The sequence below is a fragment of the Cavia porcellus genome, unplaced genomic scaffold (assembly GCF_034190915.1).
Source record: "Cavia porcellus strain 051 isolate PalLab524CR breed Dunkin Hartley unplaced genomic scaffold, mCavPor4.1 scaffold_11, whole genome shotgun sequence".
Lineage (NCBI taxonomy): Eukaryota > Metazoa > Chordata > Mammalia > Rodentia > Caviidae > Cavia > Cavia porcellus.
Window position 1 is genome coordinate 64,648,553 of NW_026947494.1, and position 26,915 is coordinate 64,675,467.

Here is a 26,915-nt window from a genome sequence, read left to right on the forward strand (position 1 = left end):
TCTTTCAGTTTTGGCAGCACAAAGTTTTTCTTTCTTTTTTTTTTTTGTCTTTTTCACTTTTTATCAGTACCAGGGATCGAACTCACGACCACCTGCTTGCAAGGCAGGTGCTTATGCCGCTGAGCTAAATCCCCAGCCCCGGCAGCACAAAGTTTAACACTGACCAAAGTCAGTTGTTGTTTTATTTAGCTACTTGGAGCTGAGTCTAGAGAGTGAAGTGGTCATAGGTAAAAATAACAGTAAGTAACCCCAGGCTTCCAGCTGCAACAAAGAAATGTCAAGTCTTTGATTAAAATGATTCCAACTTCCATTTCAGATCCAACTTGCTCCTGGTGAGTCAACATGTGTCACAATCTGTGTAAAAGGACAACTCACCCTACACAGAAGCACATTTGAAAACCAGCTGCAAAACGTTAAATTAGGGCACGGAGGTTGTCAGTTGCCACAAGGCCAACTTGTGCCAATGTAGTTGCCAAACGAAATAGAGGGCACTTTCCGCAGGGCACCCTCCTGGGCTGAGGCTGCTCCTCTGTTCCTTGGGCTCTCAGTGGTCAATTCAAGTGAGGCCAGTGGCCACTGACCACCTCAGCCAGGTGGCCCCAGATGTGTGAGCAAACCCCCAAAGACTAAGAGCTCCTTTGGAGTGAACCAAGCCCAAATGGTTCACCCACAGGCTGTAAGCTAGAGCTACAGTGGTTGTTTTGATCTACCGAACTCTGGGGTGGTTTGCAACGATGGGTATCAGGAAGAAGTCCTGTCTTGTAAATTCTGGGAATATTTCTCGGTTATTGTCATTTCAAATATTACTTCTTTCCCATTTTCCAAGTGTCCCATCCACAGATTCTATTAGATGTCCATTTATGAATCTTTCCCTTGTGCTTCTTCAATTCTTACTCATTGTGTTTTTTATTTTTGTCTCTGCTACATTCTGAGTCATTTCTTTAGTTTGTTTCTTTTTCTTAAATTTCATCCATCCAACATATTTATTTAGTTTTGAGTTTCAATGGATGTAAATTTTATTAATGAAAGAGCTGTTTTGGTCCACTTTTTAAATTTTATTTGTTTTTTGAAACAGAATCATGTCATGTTGCCCAGGTCAGATGCGGAACTCCTGAGCTCCAGCCGTTTTCCTGAGAGGCTGGGACTGCGGGGCTCACCTCCAAGCCTGGTCGTCCTTTTGTTTGTGAGCTCTCTTCTTTTTCAGGATTGCATTTCCTGTTAATTTTGTATCTAAATGTTGGACTGGTAAGTGGCTGACTCTTGAGGTGGTTCTCTCCTGTGCTTTGGAGTCTTATTCAGGAATTTTTTTTCAGGAGATTTTTCCCTAGTGAAGATCTGTGTGGCTTCCGGTTTCCTTCAGCTGGGTCTTACAGACCCCAGAGCACCCCGCCTGCTGTTACGAGCCTTTCAGCTTCTACTCCAGCCTTGCAGCAGATCTTGAGTCCTGGTAGGTGTGGCATGAACTGGGTTTCAGGTTTTTCTGAAGGAGCTTCTGTTTGCCTCTAGCCTGAGGAAAGAGGAGTTGGTCTGATCCTGTTTATGCCATTGATCCAGCCCTCGGAACTCAGAGCCTGCCAAGTGCTGAATTCCAGTTGCCTTCCTTGCTTACACCAGAGACAACATCTGCTTGGCTTGCAGCAGTGTTAAAATTCCAGGAACCTGTGGGACTTAGGGCTGGCCCAGACTCTGCAGAGGCTATGCTGCAATGAGCCCTCTATTTATTGCTCAGTCTCTGAGGAGCCTGTTTGTTCCTTGAACCTGGAGGATTCCCTTTCTCCTTGACAGATATAGATATATAGAGAGATGGGTAGATATACAGAAGTAGCAACTGTTGTAAATCGTGATGTGTATCTATACAGATATCCCCCAGCTTTCTCTGTAGGAATTCGGCATCCTCTTATTTTGTTATATTGCTTGCACTTTCCTTCTCCACATGTTTTGAGATATAATTTTATAATAATGAAAGACAAAATTTCACAACAAATATATAATATGTGAGAGACATGTATGCTTGTTAGAATAATTGTCAGCAGCAACAGTCATGGGATGTTTCAAGATGCTGCACTGACTTTTTGCCAAATCAAAAGTGTAAAAATTAAGCACAAGTGGGAGATCTAGAAAATACTATAAATAAGATAGGCTTAATACCTATAAGTCAAGCTTAGTATCCTAGAAACCATGACTTCATCTTTTCTGATGCTCGTTTGAAATTAACAGCCATCAAGAACTTGATAGCAATGAATGGAGTTGAGTCATTTGTGGTTGGGGCATCTGCCTCCTAAGCCAGCTTGGTGGATCGCTGGTGTATCAGAGTCAGGTTTTAATGGTGGGTGCCACCACAGTTGTCTTCCAAATCACTCCAACTCTGCAGGATACAAAATTGAGCTGCTCTGTTGTGGTGGGATTTGGAGAAAGGGTGACTTCAGGTATTCTTATGTACTCCATAAATCACTGAAACAGGACATTCTGATTCACCAACATTTGACTCATGGAAAACCCACCTGTATACCCACCTTGTGGCTTCTTCCCAGTTACTCCTATGAAGGGAAAATGGAGAGAAAATGTAGTACTATATTCACATTATATTATAGTAAAATTATCTTTTTAGTGTATTCTGCAGTACATTCAATTTACAGTCATCACAAAGAGTGGGTACATGTACCTAATACCTTGATTCTGTTTTTCAGTATCCTTCCAATTCCCTCCCTCCCTCCTCCTCTAATTCCCTTTCCCCATTTTCATACTTGTTATTAATCTTATCTCATGCTTATAACACATCATATTTATATTCATTGAGGTTACTAGGTTCCTGTACATGGCACAGCTTTATTCTATTTATTTTCCCTCCCCATCTTCTATGGTCTCCAGGACCCCCCATGTGCAAGAGATCTATCTTTTATCCATGCTTTATTATGTTCTTTGTACTTTTTCACACTCAAATGAGAGATCCTGTATGGTATGTAAGCTCATGTGCTTGGCTTTTTCACTCAACATTATATTTTCCAGGTATATCTATTCCCTGCCAATATTTCAAATTTGCCTTTCTTTTTAGCCAAGTAATATTTCATTATGTATAGCTACCGCATTTTCCTTATTCAGTCACCTCTTGATTGCCATACAGACCACTTTTTTTAGCTGTTATGAATTGTGCTACTACAAACATTGGTTGCACACACCACTCTAGTATGGTGTTGTTAGTCTATTTGAGGAGACACCTAGAAAGGGTATAGCTATACCTAGCTTTATGAAACTTTTAATGTTAATTCTTTTAAGAGTTTCTATAGTAGTGGTACAACTTTACATTTTCCCCAACAATGCAGGATGGTTCCTTTTTCACTGTGGCCACATCAGGATTTGTTTGTTTTTTTGTTTTTGTTTTTCTTTTTTTTTGCACCCAGGATTGAACTCACACCTTTGTGCTTGCCAGGCAAGTGCTTATGCCACTGAACTAAATTCCTGACCCTATTTTTTGATTTCTTGATGATTCCCATTTTTCCTGGTATAAGGTAGAATCTTAGCATGTGCCTTAGTTACTTTTCTTGCTGACACTCACAGGTTAAAAGAGGAAAATTTAAGATTTATTTCAGCTTACATTTTGTACAAGTTTCAGACAATAGTCAACTGGCTCCATGGTAGGGTGGCACAGCAGAGGAGCCTCACAGGTGAGAAATAGTTCGTGGTGGGCATGCAGTGAGCAGCCAATAGCAAGCAGCGAAGTGGTGAGCCTACATTTTTTTTTGTCCTTTCTATTCCGTCAAGGTTACAGGACTACTGATTGGTGCCACCCACACCCAGGTGGGTCTCCTGTTACCCACAGTCAGAACTATGCTTATTCTAATCAGTGGATCACACACTCTCAATCCCAGTATTACACATGCTAGATCCAGCAAGCTCTGAAAAGCCCCGCCTGTGAGCACATGAGGCTTTGGGGTAGGGCATCTACTATCGTCACAACAGCATTGTTTCAGGTTGCATTTCTCTAGTGACCAGAGATGTTGAACATTTTTTCATATATTTGTTGGTCATTTGAATTTCTTCTTTGGAGAAGTGTGTGTTTATTTTAATCACCCGTTTCTTAAGTCTTTTGTTTTAGGTGGTCACAGTTTATTGAGTTCTTTATATATTTTAGGTATTATAGAATTGCTGGCAAAAATGTTTCCCACTCTGAAGGTTGTCTTTTATTCTATTAATTGATTCCTTTGCTGCGCAGAATCTTTTTAATTTGATGTAATCCCATTTATTGATTCTTGCTGTTAATTTTGGTGAAATTGTGGTTCTGTTTAAAAATTCTCTCCACCTGTGGTTTCAGGAGTTTTGCCTATTTTATCTTCCAGTAGGTAAAGATATGGGTCCAGTTTTAATCTTCTGCAAACAGATAACTAGTTTTTCCCAGCACTATTTGTTGAATAGGCTGTCTTTTGTCTTTTGTATGATTTTGGCCCTTTTGTCAAATATCAAAGAACGAAATTTGTCTAGGGCTGTTTCCATTTCTCCTATTCTGTTCCATTGATCCATTGTGTTCTAGGACCATGCTGTTTTTATTACTATTATTTTGTTGTATAATTTGAGGTCAGGTAGTGTGATGGCTCCTGCTTTGCTCTTGATGCTCAAGATTACTTCTGCTGTTCTTGGTCTCTTCTGGTTTCATATTAATTTTAGCATTGTTTTCTCTATGTCTGTGAAGTATGACGTTCATATTTTAGTTGGGAGTGCATTAAATCCGCAGAATAGTTTTGGGAGTATGACTATTTTGACAATATTGATTCTCTCTATCCAAGAGGAGGAGATATCTTTTCATTTTCCAATATCCTCGTCCATCTTCTCTTTTAGACTACTGTAGCCTTGGTTATAGAGGTCTTTCATTTCCTTGGTTAGGTTAATATCTAGATACTTCATTTTTCTTGAAACTGCCATGATGGTATTTTTCCACAATATCCTTCTCATTGAGGTCACTATTGGTGTACACAATTGCTGTTGAGATTTGCATGTTAATTTCATATTCTGCTATATTTCAAGAGTTCGGTATTAATTCTAGGAGGGTTTTTGGAATTCTTTGGCTCTTCTATGTAGAATATCATGTCACCTGCAAATAATGATAATTTGAATTCTTTCTTTCCTATGTGTATGCCTTGTATTTCTTTCTTTTGCATGTTGGTCTGGTTAATGTTTTGAGTTCTTATCGTGAAGAGGTGTTGGATATTGACAAAAGGCTTTTCTGTATCTATTGATACGATTATGTGGTCATTTACTTTGCTTCTATTTATGTGATATATTACATTTATTGATTTGCATATGTTGAACTATCCTTGCATCTCTGGAATAAAATCTATTTGGTGATGATATATGATCTCTTAATGATGAGCTGCCTTCTATTTGCTAATACCTTGTTGAAAATTTTTGCATCTATGTTTATTAAAAGGTTAGTCTGTTGTTTTCTTTTTCTACTGGTCTCTAATTTGGGGATAAGAGTTATTATGAATTCCATAAGTGAATTGATAGCACTCTATCTCTTTCAATATCTTTGAAGACTTTTAGGGGTATCAGTGATACAACATGCTTTAATGTTTTGTAGAATTCAGCAGTGAATCCATCAGACCTTAGGGCCTTTTTTAGTTTGTAGATTCTTTATTACTGCCCTAATATTATTGCTTGTTATTGAATTTTTCAGAATTTTTTTCTGCAGCATTTTTATGTATTGTGAGTTAATTTGGTAATTTATGTGAGTCTAAGATTATGTTCCTTTCTTCAAAATTGCCCAATTGGTTGGTAAACAATTATTCGTAATATTTGGTATCTTCTACATTTTGACAGTGTCTATTGTGATTCTACCTTTCTCATTGCTAATTGCACTGATGTGAGTTTTCTCTCCCTTTTTCTTGGTAATTTTGGCTGAAGGTTATCTATTTTTGTTTATTCTTTCAAAGAACCAGCTCTTTGACTTGTTGATTATTTGTATTGTTTTCTTAGTCTCAATTTCATTGATTTTTTTTGCTTAATCTGATTTTCCCCTTTAATTTTCATTGGTCCTAGACTGTTGTTTTTCAAGTATCTTAAGGTTTCTTATAAGGTTATTTATTTGAACTGGCTCTGTTTTGCTATTGTTAGCACTGATCACAATGAACTTCCCTCTTAGAGTGGCATTTTATAATTTCTCTGGTGTCCTAGTAAGTTGTTCAGGTATTGTCTTTATTTTTTTATTATTTATTTATTTTTTATTTGGGGATCAAACTTGTAAACTAGCACTTGCCAGGCAGGTGCTTATGTCACTGAGTTAAATCCCCAGTCCTCTATTTTTATTTTTAATTAATTAATTAATTAATTTTGTCTTTTTGAGACAAGGTCTTAAATGCAGTTCAAGCTGGCCTTGGGCTCACTTTGTAGGCCAGGCTGTTGTTGAACTTGCAAATGATTCTGCTGCCTCAGCCTCCCAAGTCCTCTCAATCTTGAGATTACAGGAGTAAGCCACCATGTGTGTGTGTGTGTGTGTGTGTGTGTGTGTGTGTGTGTGTCGGTCTGTCAGTCTGTCTGTCAGTCTGTCTATCTGTCTGTGACCTTCTCTAAGAATTTATCATAATTTACCATTTCATCCTCAATTTCAGACACTCTAATCTCCACACTGGTCATTTCTGCCACTTATAAATTCTATATAGTTTTTATTTCAGTTATTTCTATCTGATGTCTTTCCAAGGATTGTAAATCCTTGGTGACTTATCATTCATATTTTGAACTGATCTGGTCAGTTTCATATTGTTTGGTTGAGAATGTGCATAAATATTTATATACTTTTTCATCTCCCAATATTTTACTTATACCCCTGAATGCACTTTGGCTAAGCTGAGGAATATTTCTGTGAGCTTTTGGTGCATTTCCTCTTGGAACTTGTCCAGTTTCTTTATCTTTTCTATAACCTTTTTGTAGTGTTCCATTTCCCGGTATGTTTGTGGTCCTTGAGCTGCCTCAAGAGAGCTGGGAGATCTTGGGAGTCTTTTGTTATCTTGTTGTCCCATGTTCCTATGTGCATGTGTATCCATTTTTATTGTTTATGGTCCCAAGGAAACCCAGACACTGGCACAGAGAAATAAGTTGTCAGCTACTATGTTACCTTGGCTGTAGTAGCAAATTCAGTACCATCAATGGTTATAAATGTTCATTGGATATTGACAAGCCCTAGGAGTCACTCATAAGCATCCCCTCAATCTGAGGACTATGATTTTATTGAAGACAATTAAGCCATATAAATATTGCCCATAGTACTTTAGACCACTCATTTCTGCTGAATGGAGGCAGCAGCACCAGACCTCAGAGATCTTGCCACACCAGCTGTCTTCTCTTTCAAGACTGCCCCCCTCCACACTTCACCCTCCACACCTGGCCTCCCACAGTGGAATACAGGCCCTGTGAACTTCCTGGTTAGATCGCAGGCCTCCCAGGGGGTCTGTTCTATTCCTCTCCAAGCCTCCCTCTCAAGGCTATCTCTCACCTGGTTTCTGTGGCAACACTTCAGTTCTGATGCAAAGCTCTCCTCCTGGGTGTTGGGCTCTCCTTCACTGAGGTTGGTCTGTTGGTTTTCACTGCTGTTACCCTGTGCAGGAGACCCCAGGAGCACGGGTGGCATCACTTGGGGACAGAGGGGTTGGTCATTAGTTCCCAGATTCCCCCCTGGTTTAGCATGTGGGTAAAATATGAATGATTTTAATCCACTATATTATGAGATGTTATAATAGATGTAACAATGTGAAGAGTTGTGCTATATGTTATAGAATATCTGTATCTGTATGAGATCAACACATAATAATGTAATAAAAAAGAAATTTATAGAATAAAATATACATATCTATACAATTTTTAAATACACAGAAATAACATTATTTAAAGATATATATCTACTTGAAACAAACACAATAAACTTAATAAATGTCAATGAATCTCTCTGTGTAATAATATTTTACATTTAGTCCTTTATTGAAGGAAACAATAGGCTATACATATTTTAAACATGAAGAGTTTTGATAGATATTTTCAATAGTCAGCTTTCTATTCATGTAGCAAAATACCTGTGAGAGGAGAGATTTATTTCTGGCTCACAGTCTTTGCAGTTCCAATCCACAGTTAGCTGACCTTTGTCTTAGTTATTTTCATGGTAGCTGAGAGAAAATACCCAGTACCCACAATTTAAGGAAGAAAAGCTTTATTTTGGCTCATTGTTTGCAGAAGTTTCAGTCCACAGTTGGCTGGCTCCAAGGCAGGGCTGCATGGAAGTCAGGTGTGGGAGAGGAGAAGCCTCTCAAGGCAGGGCAGCAGGAAGGGAGGAGGAGGCAGACAGACCCTTCCGGGCCATGCCCCCAGGGGCCCACCTCCTCCAAAAAGGTTTCACCTCCCAAATCACATTCAGTGATAAACTCTTCAGTGGGCTAATGCATCAGTGGGTATCACACCCCATGATCCAATCACAATCACCTCTCCAAGTCCCCATCACAAGCACACAAAGCTTTTGAGGGGACATCTGTCTGTAAACCATAACCTCCCTGTTGGTTTTGGGCTTCTGAAGGGCAGTACAGCCAGGCATGGTGGATCATGCCTGTAATCTCAGCACTCGGGAGGATTGTTGCGAGTTCAAGACCAGCTTAGGCCACAAAGTGAGCTCAAGGCCAGCCTGAACTGCATATAGAGACCCTGTCTCAAAAAGACAAAAAAAAAAAATCAAATAATGAAGGGCAGTACAACATAGCAGGGAATGTTTGGTAGGCTAAACTATTTACCTTGTGGCAGCTGGGAAGCAAAAAGTGAGAAAAAGGAGGGTCCAGGTCCCAGTATCCCCTCTAGGATCCACCCCACAAAGTGACTGAAAGACTTCCAGCAAGGCCTTGCTCTGTATTTTTGCTTGTTTTGGGGGTTGCTGGTGTGTGGGATTACCCCCGGGGCCTTGCACACCTCAGGCAAGAGATCAACCACTGAGCCACATGCCAGTAATGTTTTACGTTTATTCTGACACCAAATTTGTTAAGTTTCCCAGGCTGGCCTCAAAAACTCAGTCCTTCTACCTCAGACTCTAGGGTAGTTGGGATTATAAAACAGTGCTACCTCAACCAGCTAGGCCCCACCTCTTAACAACTCCACCAACTCAACTCCCAGTACCACAGTGAGGACAAAGGCTTTAGCACATGTTCCTCTGGGGGGCCACTTATCCAAACCTTGGCAGTGCGCACCCATGAAAACTTTCCTGCCTCCCAGACAAAGGCCACTTCTGCCACTCACAGTAGTTCCCTGGGTCCTGTCAGTAATTCACTTCCTCCCCACACTGTGGCAGCTGCTGATCAGCTTTATGTCACTATGAACCAGTTTGCTTTCTTGAGAATTTTTTATAAGGGGAATCCTAAATTATGTATGCGTCTGAAGACAGGATGTCTTGCAACTTTCATGCAGAAATTTCTCAAAATAAAGACAATTGAAAAAATCTTAGAACTGCTGAAAAATAAACTAGAGCATATAATCCATGATTGGGACATGGAGGAAGGAGGGAAATCCTGGGGAAGTAGGTACCATTCAGGGTCTGGGCCCGAGTCAACCGTCAGTAAATATGCTATAGTCACTTCCACATTGCCCAAGTCTTCCTTGATATAACCTGTGTGTATTCATCTTGTGACACTGCCTGAAAGTGCACAGAGATTGCAGAGTCTTTTGATAACTAAGTGGCCCATTAATGCCAAACACATCACTGAAAATTCACTCAAGGCAGACTCAAGGCACTGAGGTGCCTGCCATCCCGCACTCCCCTGAATTTACCCTCACTAAGGGATGAGCTTTAGACCATGGCAGGACATCCTGAAGCATGGAATAGTGTTTGCACCCTGGGAGATTTGGGGACCACGGTGGTGAGAAGAGCTAGGGTACTAAAATTGGGACCAACAAGGTTGGAAAGGGCCAGAAAAGCATTGAGGAGACAGGCAGTTACATAACTTCACCCCTTTATAATGTTCTATTATATACTGGGCAGCTCTCTGCTGAGAATGTGGCAGAGGAAATTCCCATTCCATCTGCTTGCATCTTTTATTCTCAATACCAGACAATTCTTATTCCCTAAATCCAGCCTGAGCTCATTATCGCTCTGTGGATTAAATCGGATCTCGTTGGCTGGGCCAGGAACCCACAGTTCAGATATAACATTGTTTGTGTGGAAAAACACACCCAAATAGCAAATATTTGATCTACAGAGAAAGTTTTGAAACATGACTTGTTGTACTCTAGGGGCTCCTTACCTATATAAATCTTGGCAACAATGAGCTGTGTTATAATGGAAATATTTTCAAAGATATCACTCTTAATCTATAGCCAGTATCAGTCATTAAAACATACTGTTCAGTCTTGGGGCCCATAAGTGGAGGATGTTATGAAGAGATTGGAAGTGAGCCAGGCAGACAAATTCAGCTGTGAAAGGTTTTGAAAAATAGCCCTTCAGGGAAAAGTCTACATTGGCTCCAAGAGAGGTGTGATTAGACTAGATATTAGTCTGCAGTCCACAGAGGGATGTTACATCAAGTCTCTTTTCTCTGTGTCCACAAAGGCCAATATTAAAAAAAGTAAGTTTATGTTATGGAGGAAGAAATTTGAACAAGGTATCTGCCCCCAGCTTGACGCCACCGTCAACCCCCAAGCTTCTCACCGGCTCCTCTGATCTCTCATCAGGCACAGGTCATGCCCATGCCTATGGGTTCTTCAGCTCATAGCTCGTGGCGTTCATTGTTGTATCCGGGAAACCGATGCTTTCTGCCCAACAATATGTTTCAAAGCTACAAAGAAGACAAAGTGAGATCAGTGAAATGTCCTTTATCTGGAAAAATCCAGGTAAGAGCACTCACAGCACTTGGGCCATCATTTGGCATCATTTGACCTATTCTAAGTTAGCAGAGTAGGTGCCAGGAGCACGGTACAGCCCCACCAGAGCAGCGGGCTCACATTTGGGGGACTGCGAAGTGGCGGGTGAGACTGCGAGAAGTATGTGGAAACTGGGTCAGGAACTAGCCCGGTGGCCGCAAGAGGAGACCCCTGGTGCGAGGAAGGGGCCGCCAAGAAGCTGTGTCCAAACATTCGAGGTGCCATGAGGGGAAAGAGATTAGAAGCACGCTGGGCAGCTCCAGAGGGCAAATGCAGGGCTAAGGGGTCTAGATTGCGGAACAGAACATCAGCTGAAGAAGGGAACATTTTACACTGATTAAAGATGTTCACAGTGGACGGCGGCGCCTGGTGATGCAGGTGTGCAGGAAGTGGATAAATATGGGGGTTCTGGGGAAGAATTTCTGGCTCTCTGTCTCTTTCTTTTTTTTTTTTTTTCCCCTTTGTGTCTTGCTAATCAAGTGAAACTTTTAGAGAGCATTTTTTCTTAGTGTTCAGGAAAGGTGCGCTTCACAGTGTTGGCCACTAGAGGGACCGAGGGCAGCCGTGCTGCGCGCCAACACCTGCTCTAGAGCCAGAGAGGCCTGGCCCGCTGCCCTGCGGGGTCTGCTGCTCTCAGCACCTCCCGAAGGAACCCTCCCCAGATGTTTGTGTCTTACTAATTCATCAATGTCTGAGGGACCTCTGAACGTAGAAAGGCTTCATCATGGCTGCTTCAAATCTGTTTAGTGCTTGGTATATTAATTATATAAACTGCTTTCTTCTAAAAATCTAAGCATTCCTTAAAGAACAAACAAGTGAAAATTTATGAACTTAATAGACAAAAAAATGTACATTTTACGTTTCAACATTCATTTATAAGCTGATTAAATTCTTAATATATGAAATACGATCAAAATATACAATGAATTTTTAAATTTAAAAAGTTACCACAATAAAAAGCGTATTACTATTCATCTTTAAATTATTCCCCCTTGTGCAAGCACAATTATCCCATCATTCTTGCCACTTTCAAAAGCAGTTCTGGAAATCATGAGTGCCTTCACAAGATGCATCTTAATATATGATGACTGCCGCTGTTAAGGACCACCGAACCGGAAGATAGGCTCGAAAAACATTGCCGTGTGCGCTCATCCACCTCCTTCAGCAGCTCTGGCCCCAAGTGACCTCTGGCTCTTCCCAAAACCAAAACGACCATGAAAGGTAAAAGTTTGGAATCAGCCACATAGCCATAGAGCCATAGAGACAGCCACAACAGCGCAACTAACAATGCTTAGGAAAGAAGAGATACAGAATGCTTTAGAAACCAGTAAGAGGAGTGGAATGGGTGTATTCAAATTAAGGGAGAGTATTTTGAGGGGGAAAAATGACAGTGCAATACATTTTTAAAATTTAAACATTTGCTATTCTTTTAAAGCATACCTCATATATATTCTCCCAGATGTACAAAATACCTAGATCTCTTAAATACTACAAATGCCCTAAAAGCTTTTGAAATGGATCATCACAGTGATACATATGTGGAGTAAGTGATAAATCTGGTTATGTGACTGAGATTTCCAAGCAAATATTGAAGGTGGTACCTGTTTCTTTTGGTGCTTATAGTTAGATGCAAGTAGAAAGAGACAGAGTGAGAGAGAAAGAGAGAGAGAGAGAGATCTGATAACCAAAAGGAACAAGGACTTGATAATTTTTAAAAATTTCTATCTCTCCAGATGGCAAAAAATATTAAAGATAAGAAATTACTTTGGAGTATGTGGCATGGAAATAAGTCCTGAGCTAGAGAAGAAGCTTGTTCAGGCTTTGTAGAATATCGGGCGGTGAAAAGGTTGAGCACAGTCACACACACAGGAACCTCTCCGGAGATGAAAGACAGCTCTCAGAGAACATAATAGAAGGATTTGGGAAGCACAATTGAGTTGTCCTTCAACCGTCTCAGCAGGGACAGGTAGACGGGGCCTATCTTGTGGAGAACCAGGGAGTTGGCTTTGGTGAGAAGGGAAATTCACAGGAGTGTTTGAGGAAATTATTTCGCAAAAACACTGCTAAGTTAAACTGAAAGGAACAGAAAGAGTGAAAAATGAAAGGAAGCTGACAGATCTCAAATTTTGTTGGCAGGAAGCAGGATGATAAAACTTCTCTACTGCAAACCTGTGCTGCCTGTATGAAGAAAGAAAAGAGGACTAGGAAGGCAGAACCAACAGCCACTGGGACCTTCTCCCAGCTCTTGAAATCTAGTCAAGGAATTCTGCCAGGAGTCTTCAGGTGGAATTTTAGGCTGGTAATTCCTTTTTACTTCATGTTGTTCACCTTCCCCGCCCCAATTTTTTAAAATGGAAATGTCTATGAGTGTTTGATATTCCTGCTCCTCCATTGTATATTAGGAGTCAAATAACTTGTCTTTAGTTTTCCAGATTGAAGGATTTACACCTAAAGAGCCTTACCCATACCTGGCCCTGATTCAGATCAAGAGATTTGGACTTTGAGGAGATGTTGGAATGGTTGGATATTCTTGGGGATGTGGGAAAGGGGTCCATGTACATTGCATATGCAGAGACACAGGCGGTTGGGGACCAAAGGATAACAGACCCTAAGGGATCCTAGGGTCCCCACCTTCTCATTGCACCAAGTGCGAGCTCCCTTGGAGTGTGGATGGGACATGTGACTGGCTTCTAATAGTCAATCTGGCAAAAACCGATGGGACACAGGCTATGTGCACATGATTACATGATTACAGAAGATGGGCTCACCTTCCTAAGAAGGTCTCTCTTCCTTGTTGGCTTTGAGGGAGCAAACGCATGCTGTTAACCATTATATGAAGAGGGCCATACTGTGAGGAGCTTTAAACATCCTTTAACTGACAGAGAGAAAACAAGGTCCTCCGCCCTGCAGTCTGCAAGAGAACAATTGCTTAACAGCCACATGAGTGTGGAAGCAGAAGAGACCTCAGAGAAACATGTGATGTGTTACAGCAGCAGGCAGGAGCCTGTGGGTAGCCTGGGCACCCCACCGGGGAGGCTGGGAACCTGGATTTTTTCTGGTTGCTTTTCTCCTTGTCAGCGAAGAGAATTCCTTCATGATGGTCATAAATGTGCACACCTGGTCCAAGTGTCAAACAAACCAAAAACAAATCCAGGGAAGAGGGTCGACCACAATCCCAGATGACATGAGATCACCATGGGTCCATCCACAGCAAGCTAGGAGACTGAGGACTTGGATTGATGGCTGAAGGCAGAGGATCCAACAAGGATTCTGGTGTGGTTCTGGTGGGGATGGAGGGTCATGGACCCAAGGGGCACTTGAGCACCAGGTCTGGACAAGAGCAAGAAGTAGACAGACCCTGGAGCAAGCCACTGAGATGTGGGGTCACCCCCTCCAGCTGTTCCTCTCTAGGGAGCCCGAGGGTCCCATCTCAGGAAGTCCACAAGCAGTGGCTGAGTGTTCAGCTGGAGAGGATGTTGAAAAAGGGATTCCTGGGAGAGGACCACACACTGAAAATAACAGCTCACACCTACCCATGCACACACACGTCTCGGTTAAAGTCCATAGTGTGCCTTATCATATAGTATGCCCCCATTTTATACGTGGAGGAAGTGAGGCACAGCGGGGTGAGGTCATTTTTCCAGGGTCACACAACAAGCAAGGACTGTCTCTAAAGCAGGAATTGCCATTTGGAAGGCTTGCGGGCTGGCTTTACTGTGTCCATGCGATGCTTTGTTTTTCTTTTTAAAAATTTGACCTGTGCTTCATAATTAAAAGATTTCAGTTCAAAATTCTGTCTTGTGGTTTCTCTTGAAAAATCTAAAAATCTGGCAAATCCAGGTTTGTGGACCTTAAGGCCACAGGTGGCCGGTGCTGCGGTGTGCGCCCCCTGCAGGCGAAGAAGTGCAGAGCGCCGCAAGACTGGATAAATTTGTCAGGTCATGAAAAAAATATGGAACATGAATCATCTGTCCCTCTTCCTCTTCTTCCACCTGTCTTCTGCGCCTGAGAACCACTGAGTTTTACGGGTTACGTGGAACCACAAGACTCGATTTTTCCCTTCATCAATGCAGCTAGGACTCAGGTTACAGGAGACTGCAAAAACTGTACCTGACCTGGCTTCAACTGGCTTTTTTGTACACAAGTATTTTCAACTTGTTTTTTGCACAGGTGTTTGTTCCAGTTGGGTGTATGGTGCCTTCTTAGATTATGTTGTGTTGGGCGTGGTGGTGCATGCCTGTAATCCCTGAACTAGGGCGGCTGAGGCAAGAGGGTGTACAATGAAGTCCTCAGAAAGTCCTCGTGGCAGATCGGTGTCCTCTACCCCAGGGTTAGACCTTTGCTTCAACGACATTCAAAAGGGTTCTGCATAGCATAACATGACCGGTCTAGCGGAGCCCGTAAGAAGGCTTCCCTGTGGGATGTCTGTGTGTACCGGAGGCTTTCTGCAGCATCCTGCTAAGCTGCTTTGCAGAGTATGGGTCTAGGCTCAGCTTGCAGCTGCCTGGAAGGGCTGGGCGACACCCCCGCCCCCTATAGGGGTGGAGTGGGGATAGGCTGGGGGTATGGAAGGCCAAGCCTGTCCTTGGGAGCCTCGAGGAAAGACGGGGATTGCTTCCAGCTGCAGCCCTCAGTCTCAGGCATCTCCACAGATGTCTTTCAGGCCAGTAAGGCCTTGGGCCGTGCACAGAGAAGTGAAGACCAGCAACCTTGGCCTCGAGGCTGAAGTGCAGATAATATCCCGGCAGGGCGGAGTGGAGAGGAACATCCCCCCACCCCCCCCCAAGGTCAACGGAAAGCTGGACTCCAAGAAAAGCTGTTATTCCTTTTATTTATTTATTTTTTTTATTTTAAAGAGATTAAGACAAAACAGAACATAACAAAGCAGGTCAGAACAGTACAATGTAAGCAACAAGATTTCACTAAAAGACAGCCCGTAATTCCTTTTCAAAACTTACTTAAAATGATGAGGCTGGCGGTGTAGCTCAGGAGGAGAGCACTCACCTAGCACATATGAGGCCCTGGGTTCAATGTGGGGGGAACATAATATTATATATATTTATAGTCAGAAGAATAAAATGAGGGTTATTTAAAATATAGATGAATATGCTGAATTCCCCAAATATCATCTTTCATTATTTACAGAGAGCAGACCTGGTCCTCAATAGGTAGTCAATGCCTGTTTGCATGATGAATGAATGAAAAGCTGTAATACTGTCCTTTCCTTAATTTACTATAATGCAGTTATTTGCTTCCTGCAGGCATGTGGCAGGCGGTGGTGGTGGTGGTGGTGGTGGTTATAAGTCTATATATTTATTTGCTTACTTTTCTGCTTTGGGCCTTATCATGGGACCTTGTCTTCAGCTGCACTTTAATAAAACGCTGTCTGATTTGCTAATAAGCTTAGCCTCTCTTTTCTTCACCCCTATACTATTGTTTGAGTGAATATGACTTGCTATGTTTCCAATTCATCTGTGAAAGAACCAGCTTGATGTTGATATGGATCCTAGACAGCCATTTCTCACTGAGGATAAAACATTTACTAATTGAAAATGTAAATTGTTAACCTCAACCACAAAACCCAAGTTAGTATGTGTAGTGTTCAAAATGGGGGCCAAAGGAAATCTCAACTCCTTTCTGGTCTTCCTTGGCACCTGCCCCAAATGCTGACACCCTGTAGACTGCTTTCCTCCTGCAGTCAGTGGTCCTCCCTCCCTTTGTTCCTTCCTTCTTGGCTTCCTTCCTTCTTCAATGTCAGGCCATGGAATCCCTTGCACACACTGTACCAGGCAAGTTCTCCACCATTGCTCTGCCCTCCAGCCCCTCCACCTGATATTGCTAGCAGGCTTTATGGCTGTTTCCTCTTCTGGATATGAGCTTTCTAAGTGCAAGGACCTTCCCACCTCCCACTGCTGTGTCCAAGGACCTAGGATGGCACTGGCATGGGGAAGGCATTGACTATATATTCACCAGACTCCTAAGTGGAAGGAAGGAGGCCCCAGAGCCTGAGTCCATCTGAGGTCATACAGAGCCCCACCAGAAGACCCTGTCACAGAGCCCATAATCAGGGCTGGATCCTCTGCCTGGGGCCTGTCCCCATGCTGGCACGTACTCCTGGGGAGGCTGGCTCTCCCTGCAGTATCTGCCCAATGGGACCTGGGGAAATTGGGTCAGTGTAGCATCATCCTTTCCCATGTGGGAGGGGTCATATAGCGGAGATTTTGTGACACACGCATGAAGAGACCAGCTTGGTTTGCCCAGGAGAGCAGAAGTTCCTGGGATACAGAACTTGCCACTTGGAAAATTAAACTGAGATGAATTGGTCACCCTATGTGACAACTGAGAAAAATCTGTGCTGCTTTACAACAAGTGGTTCCTCAGGGGAAACCTGTCTGTTTGCCAGCAATCTTGGGCTCTCTGGAGCCTAAGGGAGCAAGCCCTGGGTAATCCCTGTGGGCTGGAGACTTTGTGCACCAGGAGCAGGGAGAAAAGAGGATTGGTGCATATCTGGCCATTGTAAAAGAAAGTAGCCTCTGGTCACCCTATCATTTCCTGTGGGGTAACAGCTCATATGACCAAAGGGCTCATTTGAAGAGAAGGCTGGAGGGTATGTGTGTGTGTGTGTTTGAAAGAAAGAGAAATCTACTAAGCCTTAACATTGGCAAATACTTTTTAACATGGAAACATTATGCAGTGGGACAAAACTTACTACAAGCAGGCTAGTCCTATCCCATGCCCCATGGCCACTGCCAGAGTGTCTGACATTTACACAGGGGAAATTAAAACAAAGTGTGAATACAGAGTTTTGATGAAGGACACAGGCCTCTTGAGCAGGGGACTCAGTAAAAAATGGGCTGCTATATATAAAGTTCATGAGAGGCTTATAAAGGAAAAAATAACTGAGCATCCCCTCTGTTTCAGATTTCCTAACTTCAGTATTGAAAAGTTCAGTTCAGTGGCGTTTTCCCTCTGCTACTCTTCAAGTGGTAAGAATGATTTCTGCTGGCCCATTCCTTATGCAGTTTTGGGGCAGCTAATTTATCTTAATTATGTTTTCATTAAGCTGATTTTAAAATCGGCACATACTGATAAACAGCAGGGAGGGTGGCTGAGAAGTGTCTTGGGTGGTGGAGGGAAGTGTTTGGGAAATTGAGGGAATTCCGATGGCTGATACATCTGTGGCTGTGGCAAGGTGGAAGGCTGACAGGCTGATGGTGCTAGCATAACAGCTATTGTAAGCTGTTGGGAAGGCTTGACTACAAGTTTACAGAGACAACTCAGAGGTGAGTGAACCCCATGCCTTACTCATGCCCAAGTGGAGTTCAGGCAGCAAGGACAGGAGATCAAGCAGCAGGAAAGAAGAGCTTGCTGGAGGTGACCCCAGGAGTTTTCTTTCAAGTGCTATGCGAGGACAGTCACAGGCCTATGACACATTGTGAATTATGTGGTTGCTGAGGTTACCAGGATGAAGAAGGCCATTGTCTGCCCATGTGGAAATCCACAGTCTAGAAGGAAAAGTGGTCTGGGAAGCAGGGAGCTCACAGTCCTGAGAAGAATGGTTGCAGAAAAGGGGTCAGAGCCGAAGGAGCAGACATCAGGGGCTTGTGGCCAGGCAGCTCCACTCCTGCTCTTTCGCCCCTCACTCAGCCAGAAGGGTGGGGAAAGGGGAAAGTGGAGAGTGTGTGCATGTCGGGACTGGGCATAGGATGCTAGGAAGCCCAGGAAGCTTGCTGTGGGCTTCTGCCTGTCTCAGCCTACAGGAGGCCTGGGGACTGAAGGAGACTGGGACAAAGAGTCAGTGTGGCTCTCCTGCTCTTCCCCCTTGCCTGACAATGTCAGAGTCTGCAGAGCACCTATGCTCCAGCTCAGCAGGGTGACCCTTAGGATCTGGAAACCTCAAGTTTGCAACTCCTACTGCAAGATCTTGCCAGGTTCCTGTTGGTGCTGAGCTCTGGTTTGCCTCACTGTCACTGGGTTGGTGGCTTAGCTTTAACCTGCAGGACCAATCCCTGCACCAAATCCACTTTACTTCAAGCTGGACCCTGATTTCTGTATGTCTGGGTGGGCTCTGATGGACATGGGGCATGGGGTTCTGGGGCACGCGTACCTGAGAGGGATCTTGGACAACAAGAATGAATGTGCTAGGTTGACATGCAGGGAAGACTGTGTCCTAAATCACTTGCAAATGCGACACCTTTGAGTAAGAAGCACGTAACAGCTGAGGAGTCTGGTATTTTGGAAAACTCATTTGGCCAGCTCCATTTGGTGTAGATTAGTAAAGGAATGAGCAAAGTGTGCCTGGAGACTAGTTAAGAGGCCAGAAGCTGCCGAGCTCACATTATATTACAGCTTGACAGCTAGATACGATGAGGAGAGAACATACTCTAGCTATTATTCTCCTATTGTGTTCAAGAAAACAAATGTCTCACTTTCCTGGCACATAATCGGTGCTCAGTAAATATTTGTTGAGTGAATTAATAATATTTGAGTGTCTTATTTTTGTAACAAAACCTCACTCATGCCCTTTCTTCCCCACATTTCTTTGCCTTAGCAAAAACCCCAGGGGCCAGGACAATACCTTGACATATTCCGCAGGTTTCTGCCACCTTCTGCTTCCTGGATAGTGTGTGGTTCCCACCACTGGCCCTCTGGTTTCCCAACCCCTCTTTCTGTTTACTGATTAGAGCCATTCAATCAGCAGGTAATCACAAGCGCTTATGTCCTCTAGTTGAGTTTATCGAGCACTTAGGCACAGCAGCCCTGCAATGTGAGGCTGGCTAGCCGTGCTCTCATGAGACGGGGGCAGGCAGAGAGACAGAGGCAAGGAACGTGCATCAGGTCATGCAGCAGTTAATGGCTGAGCTGGGATTTCTATCCAGGCTCCTGACTCTAGAAGCTCAGATTCTGAGCCACTGTTGTTGAGCCAGCTGTGTTGTGTTTAACAGTGTGTGATAGGCAGCCAGGGATGTAAAACCACCTAAGACAAAACCACCAGGGACAAACGTGCAAATGCACACAGAGGGAACTTTAATGCTAAAAATATAGTAACTCAAGGCAATGAAACAAAAGCTGCCACAACCAGAACATGACTCCTGCCAGCATGAAAAGGTAGGGTAATGCAGGACAGTAATCCTATCACCCTGGAGGAGTCAGGGAGGCTCAAGGAAGAAGCTAAGATTCAACCCCTTGTTTTCCTGGTAAGTGAGGAGGTCAGCTGAAGCTCAGCTCCTGCTCCCCTAGCACTGGGGTTCTAACCAGGGGCCTTGTGCTGCTAGGCAAAGTGCTCTACCACTGAGTCGCTCCCACACCCCTACTCTGCCTGCTGAAGTCCTTCCAAACAATGCAAGAACAACCAGGAGGTAATTAGTGGGCTAATGCAACTTGCAGCTGGAAATTAAGGGCATAGAGTGGTACAAACTGGACATCTGCTGGATTCTCCAGCTCTGGGCTCCTGCAGGTGGAACCCAGATGGTGGTCTGTAGGTGGAGACCCTTCGATCATCCATGGCCAACCTACTTGGTGAACACACATTTCTAGGTTGAAGTAGACTCTTCCTAGGGTGCCAGCTTTTCCTCTGGGTGTCGCCTCTGGCCATTCACCTGTGATCACCCCAGGTTCCATTACAGCTGAGAACCACCAGCTCTCCTCAACTGGAGATTGTGGGGTGGGAAGAAACACGGCGGACTTGAGTTTGCTCGCTTGGTGATGGCCCCTGTAGTGATGCAGGGTGCCCTGTGAGCCTGCACTGGGTGAAGTTTTCCAGCCTGGCGTGGTGAGGCCTGCTGCCCACAGGAACACCCACGTGCTTCAGTCTCTTGCTGGATACAGAGTCAAAGACACCACCTGACAGCCACTTTAAAGATCTGTTGGACCAGTGCTGGTGTGGTTTATCTCAACTAAGGTTAAATTTACTTCCTGGGACAGAAGTACACGGTAGAGGTATAAGTGGGAGGATCTTCATTCCAGATGGCATTTGAAGAGGGAAAATAGGCGTCTGCACCCACAGGTCCTACAGCCAGCTGCCTTGCTACACGAGGACTTTGCAAGTGCATCAACAACATTTTTCCAGGAAGACTATCCCACTTATGTGCCATTAAAGCTGTACAGGTATCTTCTCTCCCTGTCTTCACCAGGGACAACGATTAAAATTTAAAAAAAACAATATGCTAGATAGCATATTATTATTCTAGTTTTATTTCTTTGCTGAAGAATGGAGTCTGTTTCTTATTGCTGTCTTCTTGTACTTCTTCCTTTATGAGTTCCTTCTCTCTTGGAAGCTTTTGCCATTTTCTGCTGGTATTACATCATTGTCTTGCTGATTTTTAAAAATCCTTTGCATAGTAGGAACTTCACAAACTGATTGGCCTCTGGTATAGCAAATGTTCTCAGTTTGTCATTTTCTCTGAATGTTTATTGGAGTTTTTAAAATACAAATATAGTATTACTTATGTACAGTAAAATGTATCCTTGCTGTATACAACTTGCTGAGTTTTGATAAGTGTGACTACTTCACAATTAGTGTGGGGAATCACTCAGACTGCTTCAAAGCTCAGCAGCATCCAAGGACACCAGAGGACATGACCCTCTTGTATGACACAGATGCACAGTGGGATATAGTTTTGTAACCATGACTTAGCACAGGTAAACATGCTATGTAATAATGTAAATATAAGCTAACAACCTGTATAAGAATTATAGAATAAAGACACGGGCGGTTCTTTTGTGCTCTTGTGCTCTGTTCTGTCCATGCTGCCTGCTATTGTTACTGATATTTTGCACACATGCATTCTTTAACCTTGGAAGCTCATCTTTGAACATTTCCCTTAGACCCCGAGTGGGCTGACAATCAGGAAATAGAACATTTCTATCACACTGAAAATTTCTCTTGTGTAATTTTACACAGATCTAATTTCCATAAATTTTGTGGTGTTTTCCTATTAGAATCTCATATATATGGAATCATAAAAGATATAGTTTTTCACAAAACATTCTGCTTTTTATATTTACCCATGCTGTTGGATATATAGTGAGTTTGTTCCTTTTTATTGTTGCATAGTATTCTATTCTATGACTAAACCACATTTTGGATATCCATTCCCCTCATGGTGAACATAGAATTTTCTTTCTAATTCTAGTCTATTGTAAATATAGCTGATATGGACATTTAGTTATAAGTCTTTTTATGCCCATGTGTTTTAACTTTCACTCTGTTTTATAAATATCTGGAACCAGAATTGCAAGGTCACATAACTTTATAAGGAAAGGTCTTAAAAGAAACTATCAGTTTTACACCAAGCTAGGTGTGGTTGTGCACGCCTGCAATCCCAGCACTCAGGAGGCTGAGGGAAGAGGATCACTGTGAGTTCAAGGCCAACCTGAACTCACAATGATGAGACGCTACCTAAAAAAAAATTTTTTTACACTCCCCTACTGATGATAGTTTCAGTTACTGCAAATCTGTGCCAACGTTTAGAACATTTAGTAATGTCGTATGTTCAGCAGATGATGCGTGCACTGTTCTGAGTGTGCTGAATGTACTTCTGGGTAGAGGACTGGTTGGAAGAGGTGGTCTGGGGGTGTGACCGGAAGTGCACCCCTCCCTCCCTGGCTGCTTCCCCTCTCTCTGTTTCCTGATGGCCATGACAGGTGCGGCTTCTCCTCTGCTCTGCCCATCATGGACCGTAACTGTGCCTAAAGTAAATGCCTCCTCTTTAAAGTTGCCTGTGTGAGGTATTATGTTTTATTGATGAAGGAAGTGACTACAAAAATTAGAGAAAAGTCTCTGTGACCTTGGAGTTAGAGTTTTCTCACAACACAAAAATTATTAAACAAAATGAACAAAACTGATAAACTGGATTTCATCAAAAATTTCTCCTTTCAAAATAACTAGGAAAGTGATGAGACAAGTTGTAGACTGGGAGAAGACTTCAAATATACTTATTTGACAAAGGACTTGTACTACAGATGTTTATGATATATGAAAGCTTAAAATTTTTATAAGAATAAATATATCAATATTTTCCTTATGACTTACACCTTTGGTACTATTCATAGAAAGATCCATTGGCCCTAACTTCATGTACGTGTTCATTTATAATTTGCTGGCCTTTTTATAATTTTAAAGTTATAATCTAAAATAAAATTAAATCTAAAATGAAAACATTAAAATTTTAAATCTTTTTAAATCGACCTTTTAAAATGTTAGAAATTTACCCCAATTAAAGTTGCCATTTTTATTGAGTATTAAATACTTTCAGATGCTTGGGTTTGCTCTGGGCTTTTTATTCTCATTTTTAGCCACAGGACAGCCGGACCCTTTTATTAGTACTTTTTGTTAATGCTTTGTGTACCCTATGAATGTTGACATTTCTCTCCCTCTTCTCCCAACTTCTTTCCTCTCTACAACCTCCTTAGTCTTTTCTCCTCTTTCTCTTATCTCCAAGAATATTTTGAATTTTAATTATTCTCCATGCTAGCCATCTTTCTCCACAAAATCCCCTTGATGTTAAGCATGGGTTCACAGACAATATTGTTGATTTTAATATTTAAGTCATGTTTACTTAGTGAGATAATGCAGAAATAAGGATATTAAGGCTAATGACAAGTTGTGCCATTCCTACCTATAATTCAGTGATCCTGAACCCAAACCATAGGAATCTAACTTGTAAGTTGCCTTTCCCAGAGTATAAGTTGGTTTGGTGGCTCCAAAGAATTGCTAACAATTCACAGTTGTTCTTAGTAGTAACTGACTTATTTGCACAAAGAATTGGTTTCCAAATTTGCTTTAACCAGATATAAGGACAAAATACTTGACTTTGCATAAAGAAGATAGCAAAGTTATGTTAAAATGATTTCTATCTTACTTTTTAAGGCAGCATTTGCTGTTGATTTTATCCAAGAGCCAGACATATAATTAGACAACCAGAGAAAGAAGAAATAGTCCCTGTTGCACTCAATTTTGTGATAGGAAAGAAGGTAAGAAATAGAATTGTGTGGACCAGAGGGGACACAGCAACTGAAAAGGAGAAGCGACCAAAGACAAGGCCCTCACAGCACTCCTCAGCCTGCTGGGACAGGCTGCTCTCCACATTTCCCGGTTTCTGGGGAGATTTGGGTGCAGTTCATTTCATGGGGGGAGTCTTATACATGGTGCTCAGGTAACTCACAGAAAGTAACGGAAATAGATCACTTTGCAAAGATTGACAAGCCTTATAAGTTTAAGGTGCATTATTAAGCTTCTAAAAGTATTAAAAAGGAAGGCTAAAAAAGGTAGTTACCTACAGAAAACTGTTGTTAGTAAGACTTTGTAAAACAACCACAACTTAATTTCTTTTTCAAATAACCACTTTGAGCAATGTGATAGAAAGTTTTCTAGGCATAGCTTATGAAACAAGGGTATAATAAGGAGTCGTCCCCAGTTCTTTGGGCCTGGCCAAAGCACTGACTGAACAGCTAGTTTGTGAAAGCTGGGTCTTCTCCTACAGTTTTTGACCAATTGGTCAGCAAATTCAGAAGTCTTAAGGTCATCCAATCTTTTAGTAAGCAACTAGTAAACTAAAGACTCACAGAATGATTTGGGAGTCCATTGTGTGTGGAGTCATACTTTTAAGAACTTCATGTTCTTTACAATCAGGGCTTCTGCGTGGTTCCTAGTTTTTCCCATGGATCAGCTTGATGTGTCCCCTTGGGCCAGTGGCCACATCTTCTTTGCACTCTGGTGTAGTCCAGTAAGAACACTGAAGATCAGTCTCTAACCTTACTTTTTATTAATAGGTGTACCTGGCCAGAGTGAAACTCTAAATAGCTGCGCACTGTGGAACCAGGTGACAAGCTAGCCAGAAATGAGGAAGAGGAAGAGGAGAAAAGCAAAGTGCCAGGGTTTGCTTGGTTGATATCTGACCCTGACATGGCATGCCTCCTACTGTGGAACCTAATCTCTGCTCTTTTAGAGATTATCCAAATTAGCAATGGTAAATAAGATAGACTCTAAATTATTTCGGGCTACTTTGTTTCATAACAGGGTTAGTAATGTGCCTATCTTGTGGTGGTATTCTAAAAGTTATGTGTAATAATAAATATGATGAAGCATTTTAAAATACAGAACACTATGAATTCTTTTAAGGATGATAACTTTCGACCCACTCACTCTTGGAAAAGAAGAAAGATCAAGTGTTTGGAAAACTAGACTTCAAAACTGGTTTACTTCTACTTATTCAGCCTTTCACCTAATTTACTCTGTGTGTGTCCGCCAGGAACATGGCTAGTGTAGAGACTGAGGAGAATGACTCATCATTCACCTCGTAAGATTCAGCAGGACCAGAGATGGCATAAATAGTAGCTGCATGTCTGCAGCACACCATTCACTCTGCTCATCCTGTTTTATGCTTCAGAACCAACCCACAACCTCCTGCGGGCTTTTAGGCTTCCCAGGCTTGCACTGGGACCAACTGAAAATAAAATTTCAAAACAGGATAATGGGAGGGCAACAAGGGTTAATACCTTGGGTCTTGTTATCTTTAAGTTATTCAAAGAGTACAAGATATCAGCATTTACTTGTCCAAACAATAGTAGCACAAACCTTTCTTTTCAATGAACTAAGAGAAATTAGTAGTCTAACTGTATTAACTATCTTTAATGTGTGTGTGTATGTATATATATATATATATATATATACATATATATACATATATATATATCTCCTTTGGGAAGGATAACTTTGGAATTATAAGAAAGATGGGAATTTGAAAGAGGTCAAAATAAACAGGCTGTTTCCAGAAGGTTCTAGAAGCCAGATGTAGCATTTGGATGCTGGATGTTTAGGCTGGGGAAAGGAACAAGTAAAAGAATGAGTGGAAACTTAACTCCTTATACCTCATACCCCTTGCACCTGCTCTGGGCCAGGACTGGCACAGTTCTTAAGAACAATGTTCTCTCATGAGATTCTTTTGGCAAAGAAAAAAAATTCTCTTGTGGTCATAGAAACATATCTGATAAAATGGGTCTCCCAGAATTTAGGCCACAGAATCATCCTCCATATCATAATGGGACCACGAATGTGAAGGCCCTGAAACCTGGGTGCTACTAAATTCTACCCTGCTGAGAGGAACACAGAGAGAAAAATGACTCAATGCCATTTCAGCCCATTATCAGTGAAATGTACTTCTTGAATGGGAGTAGAATTAGAAATATAATTCTAAAATCACACTGAGAAATATGTGGCCTGGAATAAAATACCTCTGTGAAGCCAGGTCAGAGTTTTCACGTGTGTGAGTGCACGCACATGTGAAATATGTGCATATGTGTGTGTGTGTGTGTGTGTGTGTGAGAGAGAGAGAGAGAGAGAGAGAGAGAGAGAGAGAAAGGAGAACAAATGCCACCTAACATGTATATACAACAGTAGTTTTATTTCCCATCTTTAATTATTGTAACCCTAAATATTGAGGTATGGTAACCCAAGTATTGTAATCCCTTTTCCAGTCATCCTTACAATCCCAAAAGTTATATTTGTAATCCCATTGAGATGTTATTGGAATCCCGGCAAGATAATCCCAACCTACCACCTCCAGTGCAACCCACTATGAGAGTAAAGACACCAAGACGTATTCCAAGTTAAGGGCAACCAAGGGGTCCTAAATCCATGGGTGTGTGGACAGAGGCCCTGATCCTAGGCCTCCCCCAGAATTTATTATCTTGTGAAGAAGGGAGTGGCTCGAGGATGAGTGACAGCGAAGATGGCAAGAACCACATGAGTGACTTGAGCTGGCTGGCCAGGTAGGGAAAAGCACCTTTGCAAAATGCAAGGAGAATGACATGCAGAAGGATCAATTTGCATAATTCAATTAAGATAGTAACTGCATTGTTTTTGGAGGCTGTTGCTTCAGTTCCTAATCTGTAAACTTTCATGCTCTGGGGACTCAGAGCCTCTTTATCTCAAGGCTCGTACCCAAAGGACATTCCTGGAGCTAACTGGCTCTACCATCCTGCTGTGCTTATATATTTTAGAGAGAGCACTATGCAAGAAAACAGGAGTCTGTCTGATGGCT

The 26,915-nt window shown here is 42.3% G+C and overlaps 1 long non-coding RNA gene across 1 annotated transcript; it reads left to right on the forward strand.

The window, feature by feature from the left end:
• The first annotated feature begins 1,269 nt into the window (after window positions 1–1,269).
• On the forward strand, window positions 1,270–13,162 carry LOC134478021 (uncharacterized). Its single transcript, XR_010050363.1, has 4 exons — window positions 1,270–1,447; window positions 10,684–10,842; window positions 11,912–12,093; window positions 13,009–13,162. It is a non-coding gene; the product is annotated as an uncharacterized LOC134478021 (long non-coding RNA).
• The last annotated feature ends 13,753 nt before the right edge of the window (window positions 13,163–26,915 follow it).